The sequence below is a fragment of the Haemaphysalis longicornis genome, unplaced genomic scaffold, assembly GCF_048455015.1.
Source record: "Haemaphysalis longicornis isolate Haplotype H1 unplaced genomic scaffold, Haemaphysalis longicornis Haplotype H1 scaffold_7, whole genome shotgun sequence".
Taxonomy (NCBI): domain Eukaryota; kingdom Metazoa; phylum Arthropoda; class Arachnida; order Ixodida; family Ixodidae; genus Haemaphysalis; species Haemaphysalis longicornis.
Window position 1 is genome coordinate 148,688,854 of NW_027526422.1, and position 15,017 is coordinate 148,703,870.

A 15,017-nucleotide genomic window follows, 5' to 3' on the forward strand; every position below is an offset into this window, starting at 1 on the left:
CTGCCAAATTCAATAAAAAGCATCGGCAGCACCGACGTTGAAACAGGAAAAAATATCAGCCCTTGCTTGTTACGACTTCGACAGAATAACACTCCCCCTCCCACTTTTTGTTTTCTACAGCCTTGCACGGAGCACAGCACAGCCTTGAACTGTGACATCTGTATCATCATTCCGTCGTTCCCTGTTCCTCTCCTGCCCCACCAGCACAATCATAGCCCTCTCTGACAACAGTCATTCTCGTCACTCAGTGGAGTTATAACGTACTAGCAATCACAATTTTATTCCATTCTTATTGTTAGCGACCGTAAATATTGTGTACAAATGCAATAAACAGACCACATAGTTTCTCCTGCAGAAACAACGTTGGAGAACATGGCAGATATCAAAAGAAAACAAAAGTTGGGGAAGTAGGGGCATGAAATCGGGCGCTAAATAAACAGACGCCAAATAATAATACGATTACTTACACTAGAACACTGCCAAATTTCATTTCGCAGTGTTATCTTACTATCTGCTGCTTTTTTTTAACGTTCAAATCGAGCGCCAAAAGCTTCAGTTCGCGTTTTGTGTTTGTAAACTTTAAATATCTAAGCTTCTTTATTATAATACACACAATAAATAATAAACCTAAAGATTATGTTATATTCAGTAAAAGAGGCAATTATTTATTGTTGTCGTTTTAATTTGTTTACGCAACTCCCTGCCAACGGCCGATTCCCTGAGTACGGCGCGCGGCGGCGTGGCCGGATTCCGGAACAGATACCCCGTGATCCGTCTTTCATCGATTGTTTACGTGTTTACTGTGGTGTGCGGTTAAACAAGCGCAGTTATTATGATTAATTGGGCACCTCGTCGTCTTCGGTTGTGTCTGTCGTGTTCGACTTCGCGATGAAGTATTTGAGAACAACTTTGCCACCTGAAGACGGCGAATTTCGCTTGGCGCTTGCCTCTGAACGTCGCTCGCTCTTCTGCGTCGGCTCCTCTCGGTAAGCTGTCTCGTCACATTTGCCGCCTTTCTTGTCACTGGATGTCGTTTGTAGCTGTCATCGCCGCTTTAAGGATTCGTTAACAGGAGCACGCGTGTGTGAATTGTTTAACTGAACTGGCGAGGTTGAACCTAGAGGGCTCGTCTCTAGAAAGGCGATGTGCGAAAGATTGTGGTGCTTGCATTGAGCGCTAAACGCACTGGCGCTCAGTAACGCCGTGGCGCTCAGTAACTCAGTAACGTTTCCAATTCCGCAGCACTATATTGAACAGCTTCGGAGTTCACCACTGCGAACCACGTCTTACGCGTAGTTTATCAGAACACGGGCGGCTACTCCTCTAAACTGTGCTGCGCAGCGTTTTCGGCTTCGTTGATCACCGCAGTCGTTTGTGCCGTGTTGGGAATTGCGAGGGAGAATCGTTTGCGAGCGAATGTGCGCGCCTCGCAAGCTTCGTTGCGTTTGCGGCGAGCCACCTCACTATGTGTACGGTGCCGCGGTACGCGGGCAGTGATTTTGGCTGAATGTTGTGTTGCCCGAGACGTAACATTCGTGCACCTAATCATTTCCATTCTTGCATGTGTGGTAATCATGTGTCATCCCGTTTTAGACCTCTGGACGGTCTGAGCGCATCACGTCCCTCCATTCAACCGGACAAGAGCCACAAGCATTGTCAACAGTGTTTGGCCGCCAGAACGTAAGTTTTCAAACACAGTTTTGGTAGCACAGTGGGCTATCATACTTGAATATTGTTCGATCACTTGTATGTACAAGTTCTCTCCCCCGTAACAATTATTGGTGTTTCATGCATAACCTAACATGTAGGCGCTCAATGGCAACCTTTATTGCTAATTTCGGAAAACTCAAAGTTTCACCCAAAATCATAATGTGGGCGTAGCAGTTAATCACCATGTATACGAACTTCCTGGTGTTAGTCATGTTTACGGTGAAGCCATATTTCTTAGGTGGTGACACAAAAATGTTATTACCTTTGTAGTTTAGTCTTCGATAAAGCCTTACCAGTTCTGTTTTCAGCTATTTTTTGGATGTTTATCATGTGAATTGACAGTCCTTGCAGTCCACTTTTTCAAATAGTTATGTAACTGCCTGTACCATTTAAACAGGCCTAATTGGGGTTCTGAAGGCTGCGATTTACGCACGCTAGTGCTGTACCGCCAATAAAGAAACATCCTTCCACAAAGAAAAAGATTTGAAAAATGTAAAGTATCCGCAGCATTATTCTTAACTGGAACATGCTAATTGCTAGGCCTGGGGCTTTTCCTGAAAGCACTGTGGATGTTATGAGAGAGGAAAACCACTCAAACACATCTGCCAAGGCCGTTGCTGCTCCAAGATGCGTGCAAGCATTGAGTCTTCTGAGCAATACATTACACCCTTTTTTTTAAACAACCGACGTGCATGCTGAACGTACTCCTGATTGGGCGTTTTCCAGGCGCAAGGAATTTTTTTTCGGGGGGGGGGGGGGGGGGGGGGGGGAGCCGTGGTCGACCAAAAGATGGGACGGGGAAATATGTAGGCAAGGCATCTTGCGCGTTGTTTTGAAAACGATGCTTGAAATAACTGACTTTAACATGCGATTTGTGTATGCTCAACGCTAACTGTAAAGCCCACCTTAAAGGAGCCATGAAGAGAAAATGCAAGTTGGTTTTATTCGAAAGATTTCGTGTTTTATAGTGCCCCCAGCGCTTGTCTGGATACAAACGGGGCTTTATTCACTGAGAAATTAAACAATTTAGGTTAAAATTTTTGATTTTCCCGCTCAATCGTGCGTTCTCGTGGTCCCAAATGACATCACAGGAACCGACCGCTCTGCAGCCTAGAGTACCTTCATTCACGCATCCGCCGTACAGGGCAGAGACACGTATACGCTGGCGCCGCCATTTTCGGTTGCTCGCTCACCGCCGAAGCAAGTCATTGTGTCAAAACCGCGCTAAAATTATCGCCGCAACGCGGTTTACTGAAGAAGTTTGAATCATATTGTCTGTTTCGCGTTGCTAGGTCTCGTGGGAAACGCCCAATTGCGGCGGCACGGGACCGTTCAAAGGTTGTCTCCACCCTGTACAGCAGTGTTGGTTTGTTCCCGCGTTTTTTTTACGTTCTGTAACCTAGATGGCGCCACCATACCGTGGCAATCAAACTACTAAGATAGGCTAGATGGCGCACGCCGTCACCCCGATTCAAAGGGGAGGCCTTTAATCATCATCATCAAGCGTTTGGTTTGTTTTTGCCCGCATTTAAATCTGGCTTGTTGTTGTTCTGGGAGAAAATATTCGTTCCCTGAAACAGTGCTCGCTCGACAAATGGGGTCACGTAAGACACCGTTGCTTGCGTCAATCGGCCAGTGTCGTCTGAGACAACCCCAAGCCCCTCAGTGCTGTGCAGCTAAACCAAGCATGCTGTGCGCAGTACGAACAGCAGAACGCATCAGTACTTCTATGTTTACATGTGCTTTCGTAACTTCCACTGTTTGTCCCATCATTCTTATTGCTTTGTAAAGAATGTGCCCTAAATTTAAGCGCAAATCGCTCATTCGTCTAGATTGTAAGCTCTACCTAATTGGCGTCTGCTTCTGCCAGCCTCCGCCAATCGCAGAGCTTAGCTCATGTGACATTATAGGTTCTGTTGCGGGAAATGAGCTGGTGGGTCGCATGACCATTCCCGTTTTTCCTAATTATGTAGCTTATTTGACCGAAGTTTACGTTAAAAGTGGTGTCAGTATGATTCTAACGAGACAATCTTTTGAATGAACCAAACTTGTGTTTTCTCTTCATGGCTCCTTTAAGGAGCTTAGATGGTGATGATAATTAGGATCACCTAAATTCCCGTTCGCTGGTCTATGGGCAGACCACGGGCGAATCATTCGTCCGCAGAGCAGGTGGTTAGGCGGACCCGCGCTCGTGAGCGTGATCATGAGTGCGCTCGTGAGTGGCGCGCGGTCCCCGAAGTTCGTCGGGAGGAAGTGGAGGCCAACACTGAATGTTTGCTATCAAGATTCTCGTGTTTTAGATTTTCCTTTAGAAAAGGGACTATTAAAGGAGCCATGAAGACAAAATACAAGTTGGGTTTGTTAGAAAGACTGCTTAGTCCCGATAACAATGATACCAATATCATCGCAATCTTCGAACAAATAACGGAGATATGAAAGAAAACGTTTGAAGCAGTCGCGACCCCCTAGCCAATTTCCCGCAACTTTTCTATGACGTCACGGAACCTTGTTTGTGCGATTGGGGGCCACCTAACTGACCTGTCTCGACGACACATGACTGGACGTCTGTAATGGGGCCTCTAGTTCCATTTGACCGCATCACTTGAATGCTAACGTGCAGCTAACGCACTGAAAATTATGTTTTATTGTTGGGCCATATGACGTCATTCTCGCTCATAACGCGTCACTGTGGCGCAAAATTTGAAAGTTTTTAAATACTTCTTGCTTTTTTTTTCGTTAAAAAACATCTTTTGTGGCTCTAATGGAGCTGAGTGAGATACTGAATCGTAGTTCTTTCAAATTAAACAAAGTTGTATTTTCTCTTCATGGCTCCTTTAAGTTTTCTTGTCAGCTATGAAGTACAGTCGAGCACGATTTGAAGGTTATCGCGCCAGCATCGAGCGGCCAAGCGTGCCACCAGCCCACGGTTTCGTTTCGGAACCATGAAAATCGAGATTTCGCACTCTTCGCTCCCTTGTTGGCTGTTCCATGATACAACAATGGCCCGCACGACTGACTTGCCAACCTTTTGGGTTTCAAGCTGTACATTCGTTGTTATCAAGCACAGACTTGGACTTCGTTGCCCTTTATTACGCCGACGATAACGAAACTTGCATGGAATATTTGCTAAAGCTGGTATTCTTTCTGCTTCGTTTGAAAGAGTAGCTTTCCCGCGACAACCATCGAATCGCAGTGGACTGTACATGCGGCGCATTCGTATATTATGGCGGTGAAGCTAGCAAACGTGCGTCTTCGTCCTTAAGTAATCGCCTTTTGTTATTTTTTGTGCTAGTAACGTGAGTAGTAAACTTGCGCTAAGCAGAACACCTTATTGCACTGCTGTTGAATGTTGAGCTTGTTGCACGTTTCTTAAATTTCAGTATATTTCTATCTGTTAAATCAAAACAGACATGGCTTCAGTAAAATTCCGGTTAAGCAAATACAGAATGCTGATTCTAACCAAGAGGGAGGTCAAGGAAACAGTGGAATAGTGCCAAAAAAACAAAGCTCCGCAATAAGGAGAATTGTGTAGTTTTGTTGATGTGGAGGAAATACAACATGGGCAGAGCAATGCTTTTTATGCAGCAGAAATTATGGATCTGCAATAGTCAATGAAATGCGATGTCGGTAGAAAAATAAACATATCAAGGATTGATAGTTGACTGAACAAAATACAGCGACATGCTCTGTCATGTGATTATACTTTGTACCAGTGTAAAGACAAGGAATGACACGCTCCCGACCACATGTAAGCCTATATGAGGCTTTTCCTGCTGTTCTGCCATTCCCCGGCCGTGCTGTTCCGCCATTGAAACAGTGGGGCTGTTTTGATCGGCTCGCGGCAGGTTCCCGGCGCTTGTCGGTGTATCCGGCGCGAAATGCAGCCGGGCTGTATATATTGACAGGTACAGCATCTGGAGCGGGCGCAGGGATCAGACGTTGACATAGCCCTTGTTTTCAGCTTTATGTGAGCAAGAATGTCCTTAAAACTGCAGGTAACTTCAGGCGGTTTTTCAGGCTGCCTAAACCGCACCCCAGCCTTGGCATAAAACATTATGAAGAAGGGGGGGGGGGGGGGGAAGCACCTGGACCCCCCCCCCCCCCGGCTACGCCCTTGGCGTGTGCTTATTCTTTCTTGCATCCACCACATTCGAGTCGTCACGTTGAATTGGGAATGCTGGAATCCAGCATATGCTGGCAAGATACGAGAGCTTGAACACAACCCACTTGCCCGCAATGAGTTTTCAAAGATCTCCACCACCTGAAGGTACTGAAGTGAGATGTAAGCATTGCCTGAAAACCATTCCAGATAAGGGTACGAAATCATAGTTATGGGCCTTTCTCGCCCATTTACGTGTTTTGAACAAAAAAAGTGCCATTTAAAGGTAACACGTCGTTCCCTGCCGATTTCTGATGACTGATTAAGTTTGTGGGCATAAATGTAGCAGCTTTCTCACATGTCTAACGTGTATGCGGGCTTGTTAGGAGTGAAGTAGGTAAAAATTGAAAGGTTTGATTGTAGTGGTGTATAGATTACCTACATTGTTTTCATTCCTAGAAAAGAAAAATTGAGGTAACCTGCCAATTGTTCTGCATTGCTGCATTTTATTATGCTTGTATGATTCGTAGAACCTGCAGGAGTTCAGCTGCTTGTTAAAGGAAAAATGAACAATGGTACAAAAAGAAGAGCATCTACTAAATAAAAATCTTCAGAATCGCAGGATGCCAACGGTCCACCTACCAACTTGCGTCCTTCATTGTTTCTGCTGGCTGGAGCGGCGCATGGAGCATTTTTCAGCTTCTCGAAGTTTGTGATCAAGCGGTGCCCCAAGTGAAGGATGCCGCAGACGGATCTTCTGTTTTAATACCACAATTTCATGTGCTGAGCACTTACTCGTAAGGCATTTTAAATATTCATCATCCCAGAGGGTATGTTACCTTCGTCTTGGGTGGAATGTGGCTGCAATAAGGTTATTTGTGACAGAAACAAGTGAACCACGTGGGGAGAGTCATTGAGGCCTTGTTGATTGCGCATGCTTCTGAAATAACGTTTTCATTCAGCTGAATACTTTCTAAATATTACAATTTGTGAACAAAATATGATAAAAGTCATGATTAGTTGTACTACAGTGCAGGAAAGAAATGCCAGCACATGTTTTAAGAGCCTCTTATATTTCAGGTCATTGGCTGGTGAGCAATAAAACAGAACTCAAAATTGTTTAAAGTGAAATCAAATATTTGTTGTCACCAGTGCATGACTCGTAGTAAAAGCTATCTGGTCTCCCAATTTCAAATGAGACAGGAAATGCAAAAAAAATAAGGAAATAAACAAGGCAGCTTGCTACTATAAACCAATTCAAAGAATTGCTCAATGTCCATAAAGTGGTTGCTTGCTACAATAAACCAATTCAAAGAATTTCTCAATGTCTATAAAGTGGTGATTCAGGCGGGTTAGTTCGGTGTTGATGAAATACAAGCAGGCACTCGCCTGGTCAAAAACAAATAAACAAATAAAGACATTTTGGGGCCCCTACTGGTCCCTTGATCACAATGAAAGGGGGTGAAAGGTCTCGGTTATTTATAGGTTCGGTGGCGCAGAGTGCGCATGTGTATCTCGGGGAGATTACCCCGCGACCGGTTAATCGTGTTTTTAGTTGGTTGAATATGCACTGATTCTAAAAGTAGTCGTGTCGACAGGCGCTTCTCTGATGCGATTATGCTTGCGGAATCCCAATTGATGACGTGGTCAGTAGCCAGGTGATGATCCGCCAAGGCATTTCAGCTTACATTGCCCTTTTTGACATCGTTCTGGTGCTATTGAATTCTTCTTTTAAAAATTTCCAGTGAACTATGTAGGATGCATCGCTATCCTTGCATGGAATTTTGTAGGCAACTCCGGGGAATCTTGATTTTCTAAAGGGTCCTTCACGCGTACCAGCTTCTGCTTAAGCCTGTTCGTTGGCACGTGTGCAGTTTTAACGCCATATGTGCCAAACACCCTTGCAAGAGCTTCACTGATGCCTCGCGTGTAGGGGACGGCAGCACGTTTTTGCCTGTCTTCTTCAGGAACCCTTTCGGAGGAGGCAACTGAAGCCCGCAATTGTTGCGTCCTCACAAGCTTTGAAGGGTAGCCGTTACTGCGAAGGTCCTTCCTTACCACGGCTAGCTCTTGCTTGCGCAGACCAGGCTCAGAGCAGATTCGTGATGCGCGTGAGAAGAGTGCAGCGGCGACGGAGCGTTTTTGGCCTATAGGATGCGCAGAGTCGAACCCCAGGTATCTACCCGTGTGGGTCGGCTTTCGATACACAGTGGTTGTAAATCCTTTGGCCGACCGTCTCACAAGTACGTCGAGGAAGGCGATCTGTCCATTATTTTCCTGTTCCATGGTGAACTGGTTGCTTGGAACACAAGAGTTTAGATGCTCAATTAAAGGCATTACGTCTCGGCGGTGGATCACACAAAAACAGTCGTCTACGTAGCAGACAAAGATCTTGGGGCCGTCTTGTACGAGCATAGCGCAGAATTTTCTAGAGCCTCTAAGGCAATATTCGCACAGACTGCTGAAATGGAATCTCCCATCGCTGTTCCAAACCGCTGCTTGTAACATTATACGTTGAAAACAAAACGTGTTCTGCAGGCCAAATTCCAGGCAAAATACGCGGTCCGGAGTTGCAAGGATCTACTCGAGAACGATGCATCTCTGCCTTCATGTTCGCCAATTGAGACGCAAGACTTATATTGTCTCCTGGAATTTGGCCTGCAGAACACATATATTTTGTTTTCAACGGACCAGCGGTTTCGAACAGGGATGGGAGCTTCCGTTTCAGTAGTCTGTGCAAATATTGTCTTAGAGGCTCTAGAAAATTCTGCGCTATACTCGTACAAGACGGCCCCAAGATGTTTGTCTGCTACGTAGACGACTGTTTTTGTGTGATCCACCGCCGAGACGTAATGCCTTTATTTGAGCATCTAAACTCTTGTGTTCCAAGCATCCAGTTCACCATGGAACAGGAAAATAATGGACAGATCACCTTCTTCGACGTACTTGTGAGACGGTCGGCCAAAGGATTTACAACCAGTGTGTATCGAAAGCCGACCCACACGAGTAGATACCTGGAATTCGACTCTGCGCATCCTATAGGCCAAAAACGCTCCGTCGCCGCTGCACTCTTCTCACGCGCATCACGAATCTGCTCTGAGCCTGGTCGGCGCAAGCAAGAGCTAGCCGTGGTAAGGAAGGACCTTCGCAGCAATGGCTACCCTTCAAAGCTTGTGAGGACGCAACAATTGCGGGCTTCAGTTGCCTCCCCCGAAAGGGTTCCTGAAAAATACAGGCAAAACCGCGCTGCCGCCCTTTACACGCAAGGCTTCAGTGAAGCTCTTGCAAGGGTGTCTGGCACATATGGCGTTAAAATTGCACACGTGCCAACGAACAGGCTTAATCAGAAGCTGGTACGTGTGAACGACCCTTTAGAAAAATCAAGATTCCCCGGTGTTGCCTACAAAATTCCATGCAAGGATTGCGACGCATCCTACATAGGTGAAATCGAGAGCATGATGGAATCCCGTCTGGCCGGGAGGGTACATTAGGAACGAAAAAGAGACGCCGACCAGTCCAAAAAAAACGTACTGACGTTTGGGCTTCCAACACCGAAGCCTTGTTCCCAATAAATGCATCACCAGAAGTGGGTCGTTTAAGTGGGCTTCTATAATCGCTGCAAAGAGCGTGAGTAGATCGGGTTTAGATTTCCGTCGTTAGATTGACTGTGTTAGATGTGGTCTGAATGATTAGTGATTCCAGATGTAGCCGTGATGGTCACTTTTTCTGTAGCGACGATTCTTGCATTGTCCCAATCAATCTTGTGGTCATTCACGACGGCGTGTTTGGCTAAAGCATTGTTGCGGACGCTTTTATTCTTTACTTCACGTGCGTGCTGCTGCCAATGATTCTTATAATTTCCTGATTCTCCGATATACACGCCGCTGCAGTCTGCACAAGGTATCTCGTATACCACCCCTGGGAAGCGCTCCTTGTGCAAGTGGTCCTTGACTCTCACGAGCTCATGGCGCATCTTTTTGGCTGGAACGTGGGCCACCTGCACGTCATATTCCCGTAGGATACGTGCCAAACATTTACTTGTTCCTGGAAGGTAATGCACAGGAGCTCGCTTCATCGGGGCAGGAGGCACGTCCAGTTGTCCCCGTCGTGTCAGTTGGCGTTCTGTTGTGTTTATAATGTGCCTCGGGTAACCGCAGCTAGCCAGGTCGTCTTGTACCTTTGCCGTGTCCACCGCCGCATCCTCGGGCTTCGAGCACGATCTTTTCGCACGCTGCAGTAGCGTGCTAACAACAGCCGTCTTGCGGGAAGCGGGGTGCACGGAGTTGAAGTTCAGGTAGCGGTCTGTGTGCGTTTCCTTGCGGTACACGCTGAAACGTAGCCTCTGGCCCTGCCGAGACTTGAGGACGTCCAGGAAGGGAAGTTTGCCATCGGCCCCCTCTTCTGACGTGAACTGAATGGCACGTTCCATACTGTTGAGGTGGGCCAGCAAGCTGTTCGCCGCGTCTTTCTGAACGACGCCGAAACAATCGTCGACATAACGCAAGAACACTTTTGGTTGAGGGGCAAAGGAGGCTAGCGCGCGTGCTTCCAGCGCTTCCATGGTCAGGTTCTCCGCCGTGACCGAAATAGCGGCACCCATTGGAGTCTCCTGCCTTTGCTTGTAAAAATGGCCCATAAAGACGAAGTACGTATTGTTCAGGCAAAAATCTAGAAGCCTGCGTAGTTCTGGCTCATCCATCGGTGATCTCTTGGGCAACGTCTGATCAGCCTCGAGAGCAGCGGTGCATAGGTTGACAGACAGGTCAATCGGAATGCTCGTGAAAAGGGACTTCACGTCGAAGGACACCATCAAGTCGTGTTTCTCGATCACGGTGTTGCGAGTATTCTCGACAAAATCGAAAGAATTACGAATGTGAGTGGTCCCTTTACCGACGAGCGGAGCCAGAACTTGGTGCAGGGCCACCTGTCGAAGTTCCTGCACCAAGTTCTGGCGCCGCTCGTCGGTAAAGGGACCACTCACATTCGTAATTCTTTCGATTTTGTCGAGAAGACTCGCAACACCGTGATCGAGAAAGACGACTTGATGGTGTCCTTCGACGTGAAGTCTCTTTTCACGAGCATTCCGATTGACCTGGCTGTCAACCTATGCACCGCTGCTCTCGAGGCTGATCAGACGTTGCCCAAGAGATCACCGATGGATGAGCCAGAACTACGCAGGCTTCTAGATTTTTGCCTGAACAATACGTACTTCGTCTTTATAGGCCATTTTTACAAGCAAAGGCAGGAGACTCCCATGGGTGCCGCTATTTCGGTCACGGCGGTGAACCTGACCATGGAAGCGCTGGAAGCACGCGCGCTAGCCTCCTTTGCCCCTCAACCAAAAGTGTTCTTGCGTTATGTCGACGATTGTTTCGGCGTCGTTCAGAAAGACGCGGCGAACCGCTTGCTGGCCCACCTCAACAGTGTGGAACGTGCCATTCAGTTCACGTCAGAAGAGGGGGCCGATGGCAAACTTCCCTTCCTGGACGTCCTCGTGTCTCGGCAGGGCCAGAGGCTACGTTTCAGCGTGTACCGCAAGGAAACGCACACAGGCCGCTACCTGAACTTCAACTCCGTGCACCCCGCTTCCCGCAAGACGGCTGTTGTTAGCACGCTACTGCAGCGTGCGAAAAGATTGTGCTCGAAGCCCGAGGATGCGGCGGTGGACACGGCAAAGGTACGGGACGACCTGGCTAGCTGCAATTACCCTAGGCACTTTAAAAACGCAAGGGAACGCCAACTGACCCGACGGGGACAACTGGGCGTGCCTCCTGCCCCGATGAAGCGAGCTCCTGTGCCCTACCTTCCAGGAACAAGTGAATGTTTGGTACGTATCCTACGGGAATATGACGTGCAGGTGGCCCACGTTCCAGCCAAAAAGATGTGCCATGAGCTCGTGAGAGTCAAGGACCGCTTGCCCAAGGAGCGCTTCCCCGGTGTGGTATACGAGATACCTTGTGCAGACTGCAGTGGCGTGTATATCGGGGAATCAGGAAATTATAAGAATCGTCTGCAGCAGTACGCACGTGACGTAAAGAATAAAAGCGTCCGCAACAATGCTTTAGCCGAACACGCCGTCGTGAATGACCACAAGATTGATTGGGACAATGCAAGAATCGTCGCTACAGAAAAAGTGACAGCATCACGGCTACATCTGGAATCACTAATCATTCAGACCACATCTAACACAGTCAATCGTAACGACGGAAATCTAAACCCGATCTACGCGCGCTCTTTGCAGCGATTATTTAAGCCCACTTAAACGACCCACTTCTGGTGATGCATTTATTGTGAACAAGGCTTCCGTGCTGGAAGCCCAAACGTCAGTACGTTTTGTTTGGACTGGTCGGCGTCTCTTTTTCGTTCCTAATCCTACATAGGTGAAACTGGAAATTTTTAAAAGAATTCAATAGCACCAGAACGATGTCAAAAAAGGCAATGCAAGTTGAATTGCCTCGGCGGATCATCACCTGGCTACTGACCACTCCATCGATTAGGATTCCGCAAGCATAATCGCATCAGAGAAGCGCCTGTCAACACGACTACTTTTAGGATCAGAGCATATTCAACCAACTAAAAACACGATTAACCAGTAGCGGGGTAATCTCCCCGAGATATACATGCGCAATCTGCGCCACCGAACCTATAGATAGTCGCGACCTTTCACCCCCTCTTCATTGTGAACAAGGGGCGAGTAGGGGCCCCAAGGCGTCTTTATTTATTTGTTTTTGACCAGGCGAGTGCCTGCTTGTATTTCATCAATGAATCACCCTCCCCTGACGAGTTTTCGTCGAACCTTGGACTCTGTTAGGTGTCAGTGGGTTTACACAGCCAACTTGTGGGGACGCACATAAGCTCTTAACAAATGAGCTGCGTAGTGGCTATGCACTAGCCATGGTTTTTATTAGTTGCCTTGATGTATATGATCTTCTGTCGCAGTGTTTTAGGTAGCTCACTCGCACGTTATTCCTTTGTTTTTGGACATTGTGGAGTGTCCAATGTATATTCGTTCTATTTCTGATTTTTATTGCAACTGTAAATATGTCAGGAGTCCCGTACTGTGTGCATGAAGGCAGCCTAAATAAAAAAATTGGCTGCCTTGTCTTTGCTTAGAGGGGCCATGCAGACAACACATAAGTTTGATTCATTCGACAGATTGCCTCGTTAGAATCATACTGACACCATTTTTGGCTGCACTTCACTCGAATAAGCTATATAATTAGGAAAAAGGGAATGGCCATGCGACCCACTAGCTCATTTCCCACAGCAGTACCTATGATGTCATATGTCCCCAGCTGTGCGATTGGCTGAGGCCGGCAAACGCAAATTGGGCAGGCCTTATAAGCATGCCGAATGAGCTATTTGCGCTTAAATGTAATTCATATTCATTTTACAGCAGTAAAAATGGGGCAGTAAACAATGAAAGTTACGAAAATACGCGTACACAGGCAAGTACCGATGCGCACTGCTGTTGGTACGGCGTGCACTATGCTTGTTTTAGCTGCACAGCACTCCGCCGCTTTGGAGTTGGCTTGCACGGCCCTGGCCGATTGGCATAGGCGATGTTGTCTTACGTGACCCTGTTTGTCGAGGATACCTCATGTTTCACAAAACCATTACTTTCTACAGTAACGAAAACAAGCCAGGTGCAGACGCGGTCAAAAACAAAGCAATGGCAAACAACGGTTTGTGGATGAGTATGGTAGCTCCACCTGGGAGGACTGATGGCTAGCAAGGCTGCAGACCCGAGTGATGCAGTAGTTTGTTTGATTACATGCACTTATGGCTTCATTGCTGACATCCCAAAAACACACGATATGGTGGGAGAATCAGACTTTTAACCTACATTAATTTCTCAGTGAATGCAGCATCATTTGCTGAAGCGGTGGGGCACTATAAAACAGGAAATATTTCGAACGAAGCGAACTTCTATGTTGTCCGAATGGCCCCTTTAATGCACTGTATTGTATTTTTGGTTCCTGTAGTGATGTCACCATGAAGGAACCGCAGTAGACAAAGTTAATGTTAGCGCTTTACCATGCATTTTTTTGTGTTTGATGGAAATAAATATAATACTCTAACCAAGGACTTTATCCGAAGCGTTCCCAACGTTTCGGAACCTACTTGGCTCCTTCATTAGAACTGTCTAGGTTTGACCAAGAGCCATAGTTCTACATATAAACAATTTTTTTGTTTGCTGCAGCGGATCAGAGGCTAGGGCACAAATAGGGGGTAGAACAGCTAGATATCTGTTCATCTTTCGCCGGCTTGCTTTGGTGTGACAACTGTATCTAGTTGTCAATTCCAATTTGTTGTGGTCAGTTTTTCTCAACTAAATTGTAGCTTTTTTAAAGATTATGGAAGGTTTTGTGGGCCTAAAGGGTTGCCGCATTGCATGTTTGGCCTATGTAGCGTTGAAAGCGGATATTTTGCTTCAAAGTGGAATGTTGGCCTAGCATCATGGTCCTGTGGTTGCTGCTCACTTTCATTCATGCCATTATTTTTTATATTATCACTTAAAATTAAAAGTTAACCAATCTGCTGTCATTTTAATTTTGTCACCTGCTTTATACTTTATTTTTTTTCAACTGTCTGTAAGGAGTGACAATTCGTCTTTTTATGATACCAAGGCATCGAACTGTGCTAGTTGGTACATGTTTGAATGGATGAAAAACCAGTGGAAAACACAGGGTACGGAAGAGAACGACGGGATAAGCTTGTCCTGTTGTTCTCTTTTAACTGTGTCCTGTGTTTACCGCTGGTTTTTCATCCATTCAATTTTCATGAATTTGTTCAACAGTGATTAGTTTAAGTGCTCAAGCAATTTTTGGCTTGAAGGTTCCCTGTAGCATTTATATAAGTGCTCTCTGCTCTATTTTTACCCAAGACCCCATTACCAGCCTTAATGAGATTGTCTTTTGTAGACATGAAGTTGAAATAAAGATTTGTTTGCATTGCTTTGCATATTTTGAAAGAATTGCTTGCTCACTTTCTTTCAACCCTGTTTCTTAATCCTGCTTAAAGCATTTTTCCATGTTTATTTTTTTTCAGAACCAGGAAGGGTGCTCATCCTCGGTTCTTGCTGAAGCACCAGTATCTGTACTTCACACGTGAGCTTTGAACACGCAGTAATTATGGTATGAAACATTTTACCAGTATTAGCTTGCTGTGTAGAGGTCATTGTAGATGTCAAAGCTCTCGACAGTGT

General features: G+C 46.4%; 1 long non-coding RNA gene across 1 annotated transcript; it reads left to right on the forward strand.

Annotated features, from left to right (window-relative positions):
• The first annotated feature begins 778 nt into the window (after positions 1-778).
• LOC144145290 (uncharacterized) lies at positions 779-7,035 on the forward strand. Its single transcript, XR_013317466.1, has 3 exons — positions 779-986; positions 1,594-1,680; positions 6,432-7,035. It is a non-coding gene; the product is annotated as an uncharacterized LOC144145290 (long non-coding RNA).
• The last annotated feature ends 7,982 nt before the right edge of the window (positions 7,036-15,017 follow it).